This window comes from Hibiscus syriacus, unplaced genomic scaffold (genome assembly GCF_006381635.1).
Source record: "Hibiscus syriacus cultivar Baekdansim isolate YM2019G1 unplaced genomic scaffold, ASM638163v2 tig00110206_pilon, whole genome shotgun sequence".
NCBI lineage: Eukaryota > Viridiplantae > Streptophyta > Magnoliopsida > Malvales > Malvaceae > Hibiscus > Hibiscus syriacus.
The window spans coordinates 70,235-84,261 of NW_024062627.1; the positions used below are offsets into that span (position 1 = coordinate 70,235).

Sequence of the window (14,027 nt, forward strand, 5' to 3'; positions counted from 1 at the left end):
CTCTTCTTTCAGATGGGCCTCTAGCTTTGGTGGTAACAAATAACACAATAAAAGCCCGTTGTAAACCTTATGGGCCTGAATACCAAATTGTGTGTACTTGTAGTTGTAAACTCATACCAAGTCCAAGTAATCTGATTTAATGCTATATATTATGATTCTTTTTCCAAGTACAAATAAAAATAATGAAGTAATAAAATATCTTTTTAAACACTGACGTGGCATTAACTTGACACAACTTTATATTGGTCAACGAAGTCATATTTGCATTTGATACAGAATTGAGGCTTGTGGAAGTTTTCTTGTCCTTGGCTTTAGTCTGTTAAAATAATGTTAAAGCCTATGTTACTCCGATTCGAGTATAATAGTCAAATATAAGTACGTATATGATAATGAGTATAATGTCGCTTTTCCATGCATTTGAAGGATCCTCAGATCATATCTTCATGCCTATGTACATATATATCAAATATGTCTAATACACGTATTTCAACAAAAACAAACTGGAACAACATAGGTTACACTGTCGTTTCTACTAAGTTTGTATGATCATATGTTTTGATATAGTATTCATCATATGTATATAATTTACTAATGAAAGCAATTCGAATATGATGTGTTTTTTTTTATTGCATTTCGCATGAAGAAGCACGTGAATCATGTTTTTTTTTTCTTGCTTTCGTCTTCATCGCATCGACACAATGAATAGATAAATAATATCAATGCTCGTAATGCTGTTTTACTGCAAATGGTTTGCTTTCTCGGGTATAATGCGACAGATCCAAACAACACTCATTAAAATATAAAATAGCATAAAGGATACAAGAATAGAATCTCCAAGTGACACAAATGCAAACTCTTCTTACAATAATCTAAAAAATCTTGACTAGGCTAAAACATGCTAGAACTAACAGAAGCATCCTTCTGTTTTCTTCCCCAATCCTCTCATCGGAATTAGCTTTCTTGATTTCCCGTCCCAGAATTTTCAAACATGAACGGCAGTCCTTCAATTTTTGAAATATAATAGTATTATAGTTATCAAGCAACTCAAACAGAAGCGTTTGATGTTTAGATTTCCTTTCTGTTGTAAATAGAAACAAACAGAAGTGTTGTGAAGATTTAAGTTAGGTTATCAAGGGGCCCTAAGCATTACTACTGTAGGTTGATTTCCTAAGAAAATGGTTTAGCACATAGGCCATAAAGTTGTTAATGGTTCAAATTTCAAAATATGTGTTAAGGTCCATTGCCTACTTATTTAAGTTGCATTCTTAAATTAACTGATCTGCAACTGTTAATGCAGAATATGGGGATGTAACCTCCAACATATGAAAAAAAATACTAAAGAAATTCACCATATTCATTTCAGTTACACTAGAACCCTAGTCGGATTTGGGATAGTCTTCATTGCCTAAAATTTGTGTCCAGCACATAATCGACATAAATATCTGAATTCAGTTTCCTAAGAAAATGGTTTTAAGCGCAAAGGCCCTAAGTTTTATGCCGCACAGGCTGCATCCAACACATATTTGGCATGGATATGAGAGAATGATACTCTGAAATATATGGGAAAACTTTGAGCAATTTTAAAAGGCGTTCATTCATTCGTTTTGTGCATCCAACACATATTTTGGCATGGATATGAGAGAATGATACTCGGAAATATATGGGAGAACTTTGAGCAATTTTAAAAGGCGTTCATTTCATTTTGTGTAATTCTAAAGTTTACAAATATATTATACAAAATAAAGTCGATTTATTAGAGGGAAACAAACAAAAATCAGACCACACATTAAATAGCATTTTTTTGTCCAGCAACATTCAGGAGAAAAACTAGAACCAAATGATCCATAGGTGATTGAAAGTGACTTAAAAAGAAACAAGAAACACCAACTCATATTTGATACGGATATAAGAGAATGGTATTCTCCAGTATAGGAAAATACTTTTTAAAAAATCGAGTATACTCTACTGCAAAGACAATATATTTGAAGGAAGCAGCCAAAATTCAAATTATATATTAAATAGCAATTGTCATTGTCAAGCATTTCTAAATACAGGGGAAGAACTAGTACCAACGATCCAAACGCGACTGAAAAAAGAAACATGCAATGGCATGTGACAATAAGTGCGCTAATTCTATCAACCAAGAGATGGCAGTTCAAAAATCATATGCAAAACATGCTTTCTCTGACTTCTAAAGTGAACACAAGGTTTCACAGTGAAGAATACAGAACCATCAAATTAGGCTAACCTCCAGCTGGACCATGATGTTCAGTAGTCAGATGGGGAAATGACATCATCAATCTTCAAATCATCTTAACAACTTGTGTTGCAAGAAAGACCTGCTGCTGCTTCCCAATCAGTGTCTCAAAGACATTTTGCTCACACATATCATAGTCCAACATCATTGCAGTCGATTCCGAAGTGCAGATTATTTTCCTGCACATCAGATATAAAACCAAATTAATGATAACACTCCATGGAGGTGATCATACAGGACCAAAGTCATCATTGTACTACTTATTAATTACCTTAATTTGTTGAGATTTCACTGCTGTAACGTCTCAATGGGTTGGAGCCCACTATTTTCAGCCAGAGCCATGGGGACAGCATCTAAAGCATCAGCGAATGCCGGATTGCATACTGCAGATAAAAAATTGATAGAAAATATGATTCCCACAACAAAAAGGAAATGAACTATTAGATGATTCAGCGTGCTACTTCTTACTTGCTCAACTCCAGGATATTTATCTGAAGCCGTCTCTACCGCAATTGAGCAAGCAGTCTCAGCTGAGCCACCACCATAAACAATAGAACTATTGCGAATGAGATTCTAGCTGCATCGTGGATGCTGCGCATCGTGGATGCTGCGCTTTGTCTCCTCCACTATCATCTGTTTCCTAAAGCACCATCAAACACAGATGGAAACATTCTATGAGATACATATTCGCCTAACCATCTCAATCCAGCTTAGTGCATTACACTTTGGTATTCGTCACTTTGTCAAATCAGTCTCTACAATAAAATTTCAAAAATGCCCAATCAATTATGTATTGAACAGGAAAAAATGTCTGATCATCTCAAAACAAGAATGCAGTAGATTGCATTCTACTAAAATGAAAGTATGAAATGACTCCGAATGTGTAGAAAGTGTCATGTAAAGCTTAGCCTCAGATTACTCTTCAACCTATTCATTTTCCTATTTGTTTATCCAGTTTAAAGTTAGCTGGTAAAAAGCCTCGCTCCAAAGCTGTCTCCAATAAGGATGCTAAGTGGTCTCTCTCATGTAGACCGGGAGGCATAACAATAATTTAGGAACAGGAGAATACGCAGAAGTAATTCACATAGCGACCAAGTGTGTAGGCTTTACCCGGTTCAAGATACAAAATCAAATCACAATACCGTGAACATTCATATTGTTTCTAATGATTGATTAGAGATAACTATATTACCGATCAAACAAAATGTAAAACCACAAACTAAATTGCAACCAATTAGAACAAGGAGAAAGAATCTACCTCCACGAATAAATATGGTTACGGCCTTGAATTCGCACAATGCTCATTGTACAGCATTTTATCTTTTGTGGTGCCAAACTTCTCCCTGACCAAACCAGCCTAGAAATAGAAAAAAGAAGCAAATAAGTGTTCCCGTAAGATACAGATGATATGCCAGGGGGTAAACCTAAAATTTCAAAATATAAAAACTTCATCAAACATGAATTGTTATAGTCCAAATTAGCAAAGCTCCAGTGCTTGCTTAAACCAAAAGTCATTAAATGTCGAATCATCTCACTTGAGCTTTCACCAGTGCCCTCTATCTATCGCATGAAAAAAATTTCAAAAAGAGGAATTTATCTAGCACACATTTCTAAGCAATGTAGGACAGATAAGGAAAGAATTAGCATACCCTTCCCAGCTTTTCTGGGGTCAACTCCTGGAACCTTGGCACAATCCTTCCACCTATAGAGATAAATATTATTAAATTACTCATTACAAGTTAAGTTTGCACTTCTACTAGAAACTAAATCTTAATCTAACATGAACTTCACTAGCATGATGCCAAATGAAAATAAACTAAACAGAAACAAACCTGTAGCTATTGCTATAAGTTCCAATTCCACCACCAAACCCATCTAACAGCAGGCAAATTCCGGTTCATCAATAAATGATTGCCTCATCATTGAACCCCACTGACAGATGACCAAGGTGGCACCACATCCTGAAAAACAGTACAATCAGAACAAGCCATCCAACCCCATCCCAAAATTACTAAGGTGGCCAAAATAGTAATTCCAACCCCACCCCCTCCCATAAAAAAACAATAACAAAAAAAGGTTAATCTCAAGCAAGAAAGAATGTGAAAGATCCACTTGAAATTGAAAAGGGAATTCCTCAGAGCACCAATCTGTGGCCATACCTTGCATTTCTGAACATGTCATCAAAATACTTTTCTCTTGCTGACGCAGAGTCTGAAACTTTTCCACTGTATCAATCCCTACCTTATGCTTAGTCATTGGCTTAGGTGGCTCAAATGGGCAAGTTAATTGCAATTTTGCATCTTCAATTTGCTTTGGCATCTGAGGATGACTCATGTCCTTATCACAGTAATCCCATATATTAGCTCAATCTTTTTTCCTCTCTAGATCAGCAACAGAAAGAACTGCTTTAACACAAATTTCAGCCAAAGCACGCTTGCACGGTTCACACTACAAACAGTTAAAATGGTTACACATTTACGATGCTAAAATATAACAAAATACATAAGTTTAGCATTTGATTTACAAAATTCGTTGAACATTTTCATGAATCACAATATTAGGAGTCATACAATTACAAACTGCTAGCTGACAGAAAGAGCTATTTAATTGAGCCACAAGCCACCAAATTAGTTCCAGACTACTATATAAGAAGGAATACAAACTGAGACTACATAGAGACAATTAATTGTATTTAACATCATACTGATAGCAGCCATGACCATCTAATCTGATTGGCAATGCAAGTGGTGGAGGAAGGATATCACAATTACCAGACATGTAGGAAGGATGGCATCATATGAATTAGCCTTCACTCAGAAAAGCAACATCTTGAAACAAACTAGACAAAATTTCTCCTATAGCAGAGTAAGATGCAATAAAAAAATTAGCCAGGCAACATAAGAAGCCAGTATTATCCTGTTCCAGTTATAACAATAATGTTCCTAGTAATGGATTATTGTGATCTGAACATTGCTATGGGAAATAGAAACTGTATACGGTACAGAAAGACCACCGAAAAAAAGCTATAAACTTACATTTTTGAGGACAGAGTGGTCATGCATGTTTGAACCAAAGGCTCTAAATTTGTAGGTCCGAAATCAAACTTTTGAGCTATATGTTCCAAATGGTCAACAGCTATTCTAGATGCCATTTCATAACCCTCTGAAATCCGGATGGGGTGAATCCCTATTCTAACCGCTCTGCCTGCTCTAGAAGTGCCCCAGCCAGGACGACACACCAGTTGTTCCATCACCAATTTCGTCCTGACTCCGAGACAGCTCAACCATCAGCTTAGCATTGATTGTCTTCATCCATCTGTTCTAATATTGTTGCCCCATCATAGCTGGCAATACCGAACAAGTACAAAAGAAGCGTCAGTAAACTTTGAAGTTTGAACACAATAAAGTATAATTCCACTATCAATCCAACATCCTCAAATTTAACATTTACTTCGGAACATAAACTTCAAGAAGCTATCCTGAAACATTAATATATGTGGTAACTATACCTAAGCAAGTATAGAATTCAAAAACTAGTGAGGTTCCATAAAGTGAATACAAATCCTAAAAGTGCCATTAAAACCTACACTTGTCTTCAAAATTGCTTAATCTAAATACCTTATCGTTTCAAAGTTCATGTCAAACAGATCCAAAACCGAAATCATATTCGGAAAACCCTAATCGGGTAACCCGAAACTTAAGGAACAAGTAAGAAATTAGAAAACATAGAAAGAGGTGGAAAGGTGTTAACTGATGGTTAAATCGCCGTCGGGACTTTGAGCATCTTATCCATTCCTTTTGTCCGAGAGAGGTTCGTAGGATCCGAGCGACCGCTTTGCCAGCGGAAATGTTGGCCTTTTGAGCTTCGAGCCCTCTAAGCCTCGTTTTCTGCCCTTGCTCTTTTAGAATAACGAATGGCCTCCCGTACTCGTCGAACGCCAGCGCCATTATCCTCGATTTTCACTGTTTCGTCAACGATCTACGCTTCTTCTTTCTTCCTTAGTGTTTCAGACCTTCGAAATGAGAAGAATGTGGAAGGTTTTCAAATCCCTAATCAGTGGTTCTTTGTAATTTTATGCACCCTCAGCTCATTTTCTCGATAATGAATTTTATTAAATATTCTAATATAAACGGTAGATTTCATAAATGATCACCATTATCCTAAATATTTTTATATTAATTTTTAAACATTATAAAATATTCCTTAAAATCTGAATTTTGTTTATAAATGATAATTGAACTTCTAGTCACTCATTTTCATTTTCGTTCGGACTTCATATATAATAGTATAATGTAGTTTTTGAAAATATTTTGGAAACACATAATTTAAATGTTTTAATCATAATATATAATTTTAAAAATGATTTGTGAAAATATATTATGGTTTTGAAAATATGTTTTAAAAACATATATTTAGTTTAAAATAATTTTTGAAACATATATTATATATTTTAAAAATATTTTTGAAAACTTGTATATATTATATAGTTTTGAAAAAAAAATTTGAAAACGTATAATATAGTTTTTTAAAAAATTTTGAAAACGTATAATATATATATATATATTTTAAAAATACTTTTGAAAATGTATAATATATTTTAAAAAAAAATTTTTTGAAAACATAATATATAGATATATATTAGAAAAATGATTTTTATTTTGAAAATGTATTATCAGTTATTTTATGTATTTATTTATTTTATTCCATTTTTAGGTCCAAAGGGCAGTCACGTCCAACAAGGGTTCCTGACCCAGCGAAGCCAGCAAGGCCCAGCCGACGTAGGCCTGATCCGACCCGGGATTCGAGCCCAACTGTCCAATCCGCAGAAGCTAGGGTTTCATGTTTAGCACCAGTCGTAAGACCAAGAGTCGTTGGATCTGCTTGATCAACGGCCAAGAGCATTAGGAGTAGCGTGAAGGCCACACGCCAACGTGGTTACCAACCGACCGAGATTACTCGGCTAAACAATCCAAGGACTGAACCATCCCGGGATGGTCGTCACACGAACGACCGCGAAATAACGAATAAGGGAACAACCCATTGGGAGCATAAACAACAACCATCGGCAGTGGGGTATAAATACCCCCACCCAATCTGTCATAACACAACGGAAAAAGCATCGAAGCACCAAACCAAATCAAAGCCAAAAAAAACGCGATTTAGGCTCGAATAAGGCAATAGTTGGAAAGCTCTCCGGAAAAGGTAAAGTCGAAACCTTTTTGTTAATCTACTCCGTTTTGGGGTATGTTTCGGGTATTTAGGCTTTGGTTTTGGGTTCAGGGGTGGCAAGGAAGCTTTTGAGGTAGACTTAGGGTTTTTCAATCACCGTTGTCGGTGGTCGGAGCGGCGGTCAGGGCGGTGGGCTCCATTGGGTGGTGGCGGTTGAGGAGAGCTTAGAGATAGTTTAGAGAGAAGGGATAGGGGTTGATTTTAGGAGAAATGGTTGAAATGTTATTATTATTATTTTGTGATTTGGGGAGTATTTATATAGAGGGCATTTGTAAATACAAAATTCTTAAATTATTTTCAATCCCTGTAGTTTTGATGCGTAATTCATTTTGGTCACCTGTTGTAAATTTACCTTTGAATTTATAATTTATTCAATTTAATCCTATTTATTTTATAGTTATGCAATTTGACCCACCCCTAACTTTTTTTTCTTCTTGCAGCCTTTAGTTAATTCCAATTTGATCATTAATCTTTAACTCTTTTCAATTTGGTCACTTTAATTCAAATTTCCTTTTATTTTCTTTTTTTTAGTTAACATTAATTTGATTTATTTTTTAGGGTCAAATTTAAATCCTTCAATGGTAAGTAATTTGGATCAAACTTTTAAATTTTAATTTAAGCTTTGATTTTCATAATTAAGACAACCGAGAAATTAAATTAGTATCGAAAGGGCAGTACAGGGGTACTAATCCTTCTCTGATTGTAATCGACTCCCGAATCCGATTCAATTCTGGTAAAAAAACACAGATCAGGTAAAATGACAAATTAAGGTATCTAATCAACCTAATTTTAAAAAGATCGGTGGCGACTCCATCATATCGAAATTAAGTCAGAACCTGATTCCGGGCTCACCCGAAGAACGGTTACGACATAATTGTTAGAAGTTATTAACAGTCTAGTAATGGGTTGACTGAGTATGTCCACCTAAGTTAAGTATTTTCCAATTTTGTAATTATAAATAGTTTATTAACCATTTTCTCGAGAAGGAAACATGGTTGCAGATGGAATGTCTAAGTTTGCACTACCTTGTGATTATATGCTTCGCTTGTTTCGGCTTCCATACGTCTTCTAATTAATCGAGATGTTCAAAGACCTCCCTATGCTAAGCTCTCAGTAGCTGTCTAGGCTTCTTCCTCATCTCAATTCCAAAAAAAAAATTAACTTATTGACCATTTATAATATTTTTAAAGTTCATGATCATTTTGTAATATTTACAGGATTTAATAACCAAAATATAAGAATACACAATATCGTAGCTCATTCAATTGAATACAAGATTGATTCAACTAGAAATGTCTATGGGATGGTAGTAGACTTATGTTGATCAGAGATAATCGAAGATTTTTCAATAAAATTGTTCAAAATTTAATACATATAAATATCGTTAAATTTTATATTTTTTAAATTTTAGTTTTAGATTTAGTGATGTGAAAACATAACTAAACAAGAAATCTTTAGAAATCAATTTCTCATTCTTTTCCTTCAAAAATCATTTTTTTAAATATACTCTTCTTATCTTAAAGATAATCGAAGAACTTAAAATTTTAAATATTATTTTTGAAGCAAAAATCTTTAAAAATTAACTTTTTACTTTTCGAAATAACCCGAGCAGAACTGCCCGTTTCTTGCATCATCAATACCATTCCTTGATGTTGCCAAAAGCCTTGCATCCATTCTGCAGTGCTTTGGGTGCAATCTTTGCTGTTTTGCTGCATATCACCATTAATCATGGGTTGGTGCCGTTTCCTAGTGAAAGTGATCCGGAAATTAATGTTCGGCTGCCTGCCATGCCGATTCTCAAGCAAGATGAAGTTCCTAGCTTTTGCACCCTTCGACTCCTAATCCTTATTTGAGAACCACCGTTCTTGTTCAGTTCAAGAAACTTGATAAGCCTTTTTTGTGTATTGATGGACACTTTCGAAGAACTCGAGCGGCAACAGTTGGATATATGTCCAAGTTTGCCCTATAAAGATTGTTGGTCCACTATTCAAGTACCCTGAAGTGTTAAACGACACGGTTCGTTGTGACATGATGAAACCCGACGACTGCGTCGAGTGGCTCGACTCGAAACCGGCCTCATCGTTGATATACATTTCATTTGGAACTGTTGTTTACTTGAAACAAGAACAAATTAATGAAACAGCTCAAGCTCTGTTAACCACTGCTATCCCGTTCTTGTGGGTAATGACACTTGCCCTCATGAAATTGCATGAACAAAAAGAAAATGCATGGTTTTCCTGAATCCTCTATCCTCGTGTGGGATCTCAACCCTGCTTTTCCCATCATATTCATCACCAATCTCTCCCTCCCCCGTAATATGTCATCGCTTGTCATTTGTTTAACAAACTCTTCATTAGATTTATCCACCATAATCGCTCTTCCTAAAATTTCAACCACTTCTTCTTTTTCCCAACCAATCTCCAGTAATACCGTGAAGAAACCCCCAACATTTTTCAAATATGGCACGTCAAATCGTTGCTCTTGTTTTTCTTCAACATTGCCTTTGTTGCGTTGGTTTCCGCCGAAGATAATGCGTCGCCGACTAGCAGCCAGAGAGGAATCCCCATGCCCAACCATGATCATGATGTCATCGGTAACACCGGCGATAGCGGTGGTCCTGTTGGAGCTGGTGATATTGTTGAAGGCCCCATTGGAGCTGGGGGCCATACATCTCCTGCTGAGGCTCCTAGCAACAGTGCAACCACCACCCAAGGCGGTTTCTCCGCCGTCTGTGTAGCTATTAGCGTTGTCGTTGGCTACTTCGTCTTCTAAATATCTAAATTAGTTTCCGCTTACTATTCAGGTTTTATAGTTTTGGCATAGAAAATAAAATTTCTTCTTACTGATATCCGATTGCTTTATAGTTTGCAACATTTGATTGTGTTGTGATTAGAAGTTTGCATCAGGCTGATTTGATTTTGTTTATAAATAAATAAATCAGTAAATAAAAAGATTGTAGTTTTTTTTACGTATTTTTTATTAAATATTTATTTATTATATTTTCGTAGATAATCTTTAAAAGTTATTAAAAAAATTCATGGCTCCTATAGACGAGAACACCATGATTTTGAATCAACTATAACGTATGAATAAAAATTTATGAAGACAAAATTCAAGATCTGTCTTTGTTGACCTACAAATAGTCATAATAATCTTTTATATAATATTGTTAGTTAGAATAATTATAATACTGATCACCTATGACTGAGTAGAAACGAGAGATTTTCTCTTTTATTGCATTCTCCATTATGCCTTCAATTCTCTCATAGAAAAATATCGGTCAACAATATTTTTTTTTGTTGGTAGTAACTCTTTGCCTAAATAAAAAAAAAGCGAACTATCAACAATTGAAAAAAATATTTTTTCTCATTAACAATATTCGATAATCAACGTTAAAACCATAACAAATATTAAATTTAATTAAAATTGATGATCTAATCCATTTGATTAATTTCGACATATATTAAGATGATGAACATAATGATTAGTGCTACGAGATCAGTTTTGTTGACCCTGTTGGAAAGAATGAGAGAATGGATCTCATATTGCTGTGGGAGATACCTAATGCCGCGGCTAAATAAGTGGGACCCCTGGCTACGGCGGCGTTTGACATAGACGATTATAGTTGAGCTATGATTGATTTATGGCAGTACATGCATAGAAATTAAAAATAAAAGATACAATGTGTGTGGCAACAAGTCTCCATTGTGTGTGTTCCCTTTTTCAGCTTTGAATGGTTGGGTTATGTCTAGACCTGACAACACCACACCAGTTATATCCCACTCCCAAGAAAGAAAAATGCATGAACACGACACATATATTCGAACCTCAAGGTCTGGACTCGCATTACCGGCATCATGAACCTCGACCAAGCTAAGCAGCAGCGAGTTTACCATGCAGAGGGACGCATCAGGTGAGATTATGCCCCTTGACCTATACATAAGGCTCATCAATGGAACCTTAAACTTTTTTCCTCAGTTTTCAGATCATGGGCAAGGGCTAACCTTTCATTGCTTCCAGACATTGAATGCTTGTTCGGCTCTGTCTACTGAACCAAAAACGTGGTTACAAAGACTGATCAATAAAGCCGGATCCGAGTTTGGATGGAACTCCGACATGGGGCACACTTGGAGGTCCTCGCCGCATTCGCAACAAGTCTGTCAAATTTTAAGGGAAAGATGTCAATATTCAGTCTTGACATATATATAGATTTATCACTGTTGTTCCGCCTCTTTATTTTTCTCAAAGTAGTTGCATTAAAAAATATTGTCATCAGAATACGATCCTCCAAAGATTTTTCAAATACATTTCGAATCTTAAAGAAACCGAATATGAATATAACCCGTGCTTGAAAGAGCAATGGGAACAAGAGACTAACTAACTAACCTGATGTCCACAACCAAAGGCCATGTCCTTGGGATTACTAAGACAAATGGGGCAAACCTGTCAAGATTAAGAGAGAAAGGGTTAAAAGAAGAAAGGATTGGTACCTTAGTTTGGGTCAGTTCGGTATATGGATAAGAATATAGCACATAACTACAAATTTTCTTTCAAATTGAACCGAACCAACCATTGTTACACCTCATAACTGGCCTGAAAGCGTGGCAGTTTGTTTAACTAGCGTTATTTCAATGTAAGGTTTCACATACCCGATTATCGTATAGGGAGCTCGAAGATGGACCTGTGGCTATGGTAGCAGCGTCCATAAGATGGACCTGTGGCTGTGGTAGCAGTGCTATCATATCCGCATAAGGAGGTATGTTTTTCTGAAAACTGTTTGAGCGAGAATACGGAAATGCATTCTGCTTAAAACTGCTGGATTGAGAATATGGAGATGCATCCTGCTGGAAACTGCTCGTGCGAGAATAAGACTTCTGGTTATTGAAAGACGAGGCACCATACATAGGAGGTGGAGAGGACTCTCTCCGAAGTGTTTCCCTTTCTTCCTCTGGTTTATCAATTAAAGAAAACAATTAGAAATTAATGATACATTACTAAACAGTTATAGAAATGAACATAAGTATCGTATGAATATATGTCCGAGATTAAATATTCAATTGTTTAAGTTTTTTCAGATATTGAAGAGTTCTTGGAGGGTCATAGCCCATATGGATGCCCGGAAGTGTGTTAAAAATGGGTACTGTAAGAATGAAGAGTCAAACATAGATAAATATTTTAATAATTACCCCAATAGGCCGAGCTCAATAGTGCTTTTACTGAGAAGGTATTTCCATCAAGGCTGAAAGAGCGATTCTGCCTGCTTTCTCAATGGATCCGTTTCTTTGACATAATCTCAGTGAAGTTCACAAACTAGTAAGGCAAGAAAGAAGTGGAATTTAACAACTAAGAACATTCAACGGTAGACAAAAGGGAAGAGAACTGTGAAAACATCCAAGACTAGTAATTTCAGTTTTCAACAATAACAAGAGACATAAAAATTGCTCACCTGAAAATTGTCGAAAGTACGAGCAGGGATGTTATCATCGAAATCCCTCATCATGTCCAAGGTCCTCACCAACCCCAACTAGGACAATTGACAAGGGGAATTCACTGCAACCAAATGAACTATGTTAGACCATACCGTGCAAGACAATCTAAAGCAAGTGGTGAGTTAATGGTAGTCACCTGCACTAACGATTGCATCAATGTCTTCTGCTCTTGAGGGCTAAGCTGACCATGCTGTGTATCGACACTTCTGTCACCTAGGAGATACATGAAACAAAAATGTCAGAAACTGTGATCTGGATTTCGTCCAGACATATATTACGGATGACTCATAATAGTCTTCAGACAATTTGTTAGCCCAATCAACATCAGAATGATCAGATGTCCTTTGGATCCGGAGAGATAGTGACCCTATACCAAATGGATGCTTCTTCCAGTTTTTCTTCTCTAAATTATCCAGAGTTACCTTATCGATATCAGCAGTAAACTATCGGATTTAGAGCGATAGAGACCCCCTATACCAAATGATTAGTAGATGATTTATCCTTGTAACAAAATATTTTGTTATGCCAGTCAAGTTTTCTTAGCATGTCTCAGTTTCGGTCTACTCCTAGCCCGAGTGTGTATATACCGAATGTTGAAACAAATAACCCAAGTTCTCCTTACATATTACCTGCCCATCGGCAATTATCAGCAAAACATGGGTATTGACCACCACTTTGCTCGACGATAGTCATGGCCATTTCAATGATGGGTGCAAAAGATGTCGGTCCTGCATAAACAAACATAAAAGGCTGTTGTAAGAATTGACTGGTTCGACATCAAGATGGATATATAACAAGAATAATCCAAGGGATCAAGTATAAATCTGGTACCTGCGAGCCGAAAGCTGGGGAACAATTTCTCTGTATCGTGCAAGCACCTCCTCAAATCCATTACAAAATCTCTCATCAGGGTAGAAAACTGAAAACATCTTGATCATGTGTTGATGCTGAAGACATGTGAAGCGAAATTTAATAATCCAAATAGAGAAACAAATTAATTGTAAATTGTAAGAAACATTTCAATGAACTTTACCATCTCCAAATCCATAACA

At 36.0% G+C, this 14,027-nt stretch overlaps 1 long non-coding RNA gene and 2 pseudogenes across 1 annotated transcript; all 3 read right to left on the reverse strand.

Annotated features, from left to right (window-relative positions):
• Positions 1 to 2,060: 2,060 nt before the first annotated feature.
• Positions 2,061 to 6,336, reverse strand: LOC120219214 (annotated as a pseudogene).
• Positions 6,337 to 11,433: 5,097 nt separating this feature from the next.
• LOC120219215 lies at positions 11,434 to 13,201 on the reverse strand (annotated as a pseudogene).
• Positions 13,202 to 13,289: 88 nt separating this feature from the next.
• LOC120219344 lies at positions 13,290 to 13,922 on the reverse strand. The gene is made up of 2 exons (XR_005525294.1): positions 13,807 to 13,922; positions 13,290 to 13,703 (listed from the first exon to the last, which is right to left on the reverse strand). It is a non-coding gene; the product is annotated as an uncharacterized LOC120219344 (long non-coding RNA).
• Between the last annotated feature and the right edge of the window lie 105 nt (positions 13,923 to 14,027).